Source organism: Cebus imitator, unplaced genomic scaffold, assembly GCF_001604975.1.
Source record: "Cebus imitator isolate Cc_AM_T3 unplaced genomic scaffold, Cebus_imitator-1.0 Scaffold140, whole genome shotgun sequence".
NCBI classification, from domain to species: Eukaryota; Metazoa; Chordata; class Mammalia; order Primates; family Cebidae; genus Cebus; species Cebus imitator.
In genome coordinates, this window is record NW_016107455.1 from 986,220 (window position 1) to 991,739 (window position 5,520).

Below are 5,520 nucleotides of genomic sequence, written 5' to 3' on the forward strand. Positions count from 1 at the left end.
AGCTGCTTTTTATTTATTTATTTATTTTTTTGAGACGGAGTTTCGCTCTTGTTACCCAGGCTGGAGTGCAATGGCGCGATCTCGGCTCACCGCAACCTCTGCCTCCTGGGTTCAGGCAATTCTCCTGCCTCAGCCTCCTGAGTAGCTGGGATTACAGGCACACACCACCATGCCCAGCTAATTTTTTGTAGTTTTAGTAGAGACGGGGTTTCACCATATTGACCAGGATGGTCTCGATCTCTTGACCTCGTGATCCACCCGCCTCGGCCTCCCAAAGTGCTGGGATTACAGGCGTGAGCCACCGCGCCCGGCCAATTTTTTTTTTCTTTTTAACAAGAGCACAAATTTATTTGGTTCTAATTTAAATTAGTTTTCATTAGTTTAAATCCTTGAGGGGTACAGCATGAGGGTACAGCATCACTCCGATTCTGTGTCCAATAGCCTTAGCAGGAAGATTGCTTCAGAATTTGGCACAAACCACGCCACTATTTCTGTGGGCCTGAGTTACCTTTCCCCAGATTACTCTGGTTTTGTTTGGTTTGCCACCCGGAGGCATTGTGTTATTCTTTGCCTTGTGTACATAAGCACATCTCTTGCTCAAATAGAATTCTGTTTCATCTTGAGTATAAACACCTTCAATTTTAAGAAAAGCTGTGTGCTCTCTTTGATTCTGGAGACTCTGCTTATAGCCAGCAAAAATGGCCTTGGACCACAGCCTTCCAGACAGGTTTCCTTTTAGAAGTCTTGTTCTCAGCAGGATCCAAGATAGCAGGAAAAGCCTAAATGAAAACATTTTGATATACATCTTTTATTTTTGAGACAGAGTCTTGCTCTGTTGCCCAGGCTGGAGTTCAGTGGTATGATCTTGGCTCACTACAATCTTCTCCTCTTGGGATCAAGCGATTCTCCTGCCTCAGCTACCTGAGTAGCTGGGATCACAGGTGCCCCCCACCACACCTGGCTAATTTTTGTTGTTGTTGTTTGTATTTTTAGTAAAGACAGGGTTTTGCCATATTGGTTAGGCTGGTCTCCAATGCCTAACCTCAAGCAATCCACCCGCCTTGGCCTCTCAAAGTGCTGGGACTACAGGCGTGAATCACCACAACCAGCCTGTATTTTTATATAAATCTAACAAAATACGTTCAAGATCTATGAGGAAAACTAAAAACTCTAATTTTATAAAATCAGAGAAGAACCAAATAAATAGGGAGATGTTCAATGATCATGGGTAGGAAAGCTCAATATTATCAAGACGTCAATTCTTCACAACTTGACCTATAGATTGCAACACAATCTCAATCAAAATTCCAGCAAATGATTGTATGGATATCAACAAACTAATTCTACAGCCAACACAATACTGAAGGAGAAAGCAAAGTCAGAAGACGGACAAAGTCAGAGCACTGATATTACCTAACTTCAAGACTTACTATAAAGCTACAGTAATCAAGATAGTGTGGTATTGTTAAGAGAATAGACAAATAGATCAATGGAAAAGAATAGAGACCAGAAAAAGACCTGGCAGAAAAGTAGAGGGGGAGGGTAATAGGGTGGGGAGGGGAAGAGGATGGAGCATAAAGGGTGGGAAGGGGAGGTGGAGGACAGTTAGAAGACTGAAAAGGGATAGAGGGAAGAAGCCTGGAAAATACAAACCAGGATGGGTTCTAGAGCACCTACGGATAGGCTTGGAGAGCAGGCAGGACGCCTTTTCCTTTGAGACTGGGGAAAAACATGGGGACTGCTGGTAAGACAGATATTTGTTCAGAGGCAGGACAAGAAGTTGAGGGAATCCCTCACTGATGTAACATGTTATACATCCAGCAAATATTTGTTGGGCAACATTTATGTGTCAAGCCCTAAGGCTAGTGCTAGAGATTCAGAGATGACTAAGACAAGACTCTCGCTCTCTCAGAATTTAGAATCTGGCCAGGACCCGTGGCTCACGCCTATAATCCCAGCACTTTGGGAGGCTGAGGCAAGCAGATCACTTGAGGTCAGGAGTATGAGACCCGCCTGGCCAACATGGTGAAAGCTTGTCTCTACTAAAAGTACAAAAAGGCTGGGCGTGGTGGTTCACGCTTGTAATCCTAGCACTTTGGGAGGCCAAGGCAGGCGGATCACCTGAGGTCAGGAGTTCAAGACCAGCCTGACGAATATGGTGAAACCCCGTCTCTACCAAAAATAGTACAAAAATTAGCTGGGTGTGGTGGCACATGCCTGTAGTCCCAGCTACTTGGGAGGCTGAGGCAGAAGAATTGCTTGAACCCAGGAAGCAGAGGTTGCAGTGAGCCAAGATCATGCCACTGCACTCCAGCCTGGGCAAGAGAGTGAGACTCTGTCAAAAAAAAAAAAAAAATAGTAAAGGGAAGGATAAAATAAAATCATCTTTGTCACAGATGACATGATTATATATGTAGAAAATTGGAAATAAATGACAAAAAAAAAAAAACACTTGGAACTAATAAGCAATTATAGCAAGTGATTATAGTTGCAGGATGCAAGGTTAGTATACAAAAGTCAGCCAGGTGCAGTGGCACCAGCCTGTAGTCACAGCTACATGGGAGACAGAGGCAGGAGAATCATTTGAGCCCAGGGGTTCAAGGCTGCAATAGGCCCCGTGCAGTGGCTCATCTCTGTAATCCCAGCACTTTGGGAGGCTGAGGAGCACAGATCACTTGAGTCCAGGAGTTTGAGATCAACCTGAGCAACATGGTGAAACTCCATCTCTACAAAATATACAAAAATTAGCTGGATGTGGTGGCATGCATGTGGTCCCAGTTTCTTGGGAGGCTGAAGCAGGAGAATTGCTTAAGCCAGGGAGGCAAGGGTTGCAGTGAGCCGAGATTGCACCACTGCACTCCAGCCTGGGCAACAGAGTGAGATACCATCTCAAAAAAAAAAAAAAAGCTACAGTGCATCATGATCACACCTATGAATAGCCACTGCATTCCAGCCTGGGCAACATAGTGACACTGTCTCTGAAAAAATGCCAATGGCTTTCCTATATAACAGCAATGAACACGTGGAATCTGAATTTAAAAGCAAGCACAATTTTATTTACGTTAGACACCCTCCAAGATGATTTTTCTTTTTTCTGATACGGAGTTTCGATCTTGTTGCCCAGGCTGGAGTGCATTGGCATGATTTCAGCTCACTACAACCTCCGCCTCCCAAGCTCAAGCAATTTTTCTGCCTCAGCCTCCCAAGTAGCTGGGATTACAGGCATGCACCTACCATGCCCAGCTAATTTTGTATTTTTAGTAAAGATGGGGTTTCTTCACGTTGGTCAGGCTGGTCTTGAACAGCTGACCTCATGTGATCCACCCACCTCAGCCTCCCAAAGTGCTGGGATTACAGGTGTGAGCCACTGTGCCCAGCCTGAAATTTTTTTTTTTTTTGAGACGGAGTTTCGCTCTTGTNACGAGGTCAAGAGATTGAGACCATCCTGGCCAACATGGTGAAACCCCGTCTCTAAAAAAATACATGAATAAAATAAAAATAAATAAAAAGACGTCCTGGGGCTCAAGCAATTCTCCCACCTCGGCCTCCAGGGTAGCTGGGACTATAAGCACCACTGCATCTGGCTATTTTTTGTATTTTCTGTGGAGATGGGGTCTCACCATGTTGGCCAGGCTGCTCTTGAGCAATCTTGCTGGACTCAAGCTATCTTCCTGCTGTGTCCTCCCAAACTGCTGAGACTACAGGCATGAGCCACCGCACCCCACCCTCTATTTTCTTTATAAGGTAAAAGATAAAATTTTTGCTGGAAAGAGGTATGTGGGAGGAGTAGGGGACTTGTGTAGAATGGCGAATATTTAGAATATTTTTTCAGGAATGGAAAACCAAAAATGAATAGGAAAATGTAAGAATTGTTGCTTGCCGTGGAGAATACAGATGAGAACAGGTATGTTTATGATAATATGAATCCAAAAAGTTATGTGATTTTTTTCCTACTGAAGTTCAGTAACCCAGATGAAGCAGCAGAGGAGATTGAGGGACAGATTCATCCGGGATTGGAGGTTTATGAGGCAGTTGCAATAGAAGGACAAGGAAGAGAGACAGTTGACAGTGCTGGCAAGAGAAGAATGGAGCCGATAAACTACTGGATGGGGCCTTAGGCTTTTTCAGGTGGCAAGGAGCAGAGATAGCCTTAGTTCAGGTTATCTCAAAGGCAGAGGTAGAAGGTAATGACATTCAAGTGGAAGGGAGGAAGCCCAGGAAGCTTGCTCCACAGGCATTGGGGAGAAAGGACAAAATGCCTAGGATAGGATGCAATAGAAGTTCTAACACCCTCATGGCAGCTCGATCACCTGACTAGCTTCTACCCTCTCAGAAGTAAATGCCCATTTACTCCTTTTTCCAGGGATTCTCCCATATTCACAGGTCAGCTTCTTACTGTCTAGTCTCTCTCTCCTCCTCTGCACATACTTACTACTTCTCCTATTCATGTTAATTTTTTTGTGTCTTGCATCCAAATTCCCCCAAAAGAAGATTTGATTGGGTCAGTTAGGTTCATCCAATATGAACCACATTAAAGACTGCTAGCCTCCCCTTATGTTTAGCCTATAAATGTTTGTCTTATGCTATTTTATAGATTTCTGATCTAATCAGCCACAACCAGGGTAACGCAATGATGGTGCCAGAAAAAGGTCCCAACCCGGATCCCAAAACAGGGTTCTTGGATCTCATGCAGAAAGGAATTCAAGGCAAGTCACAGAGTGCAGCGAGAAGAGATAGCTTATTGAAAGCTACTCAATTACAGAGTAGGGCATCCTTAAAAAGCAACCTGAGGAATGAGCAGTGTCTTTGTTTCAAACTCTTCTTTATAGAGGTCTTATCTATGTGAAAGCTAAACTATGTTTACATGCGGGTAAGCTGACAGCATGACAAAAGTTATTATTTTGTTGATTTAAAGAAAGTTATCCTTGGTATTTTAGTGCGTAAGTACATCAAAGCATGACTATAATCATCTTAAAAGCATATATTGTTATGTGATATGGGGGCATCTGGACATTCTGCCATTGCAGGATTTTGTCCTTGCAGGCATTATTAAGCTGCTTTCTTAGCCGTAAACATCTTGTGACCATGGGTCATGACTGGTGAGGAATGTGCCTTGCTAGTTTTAAGATGGAGGTTATTTTAAAATGGTGTCACTCTGGCTCTCTGATATTCCTGTTTCCCTAACAATTATATAACATACAGCATGGCCACCCCAGCCTACTTTTGTCAGAAAGGAATTGTGAGTAGAGCTTCATGGACCATGGAGGACTGCATCACAGAAAAGGAAAGAAGCAGGAGGGGGACTGATGGCCAGGTGTGGTGATGCACACCTGTAGTCTCAGCTTCTCCAGAGGCGGAGGTGGGAGAATCGCTTACGCCTGGGAGGTCGAGGCTGCAGTGAACCCTGATCGTGCCACTGCACTTCAGCCTGGGTGATGGAGCAAGACTCTGTCTTAAAAAATGTGTGTGTAAAGGCCGGGCGTGGTGGCTCAAGCCTGTAATCCCAGCACTTTGGGAGGC

At 44.3% G+C, this 5,520-nt stretch overlaps 1 pseudogene; it reads right to left on the bottom strand.

Annotated features, from left to right (window-relative positions):
- Window positions 1–376: 376 nt before the first annotated feature.
- Window positions 377–805, bottom strand: LOC108313581 (annotated as a pseudogene).
- Between the last annotated feature and the right edge of the window lie 4,715 nt (window positions 806–5,520).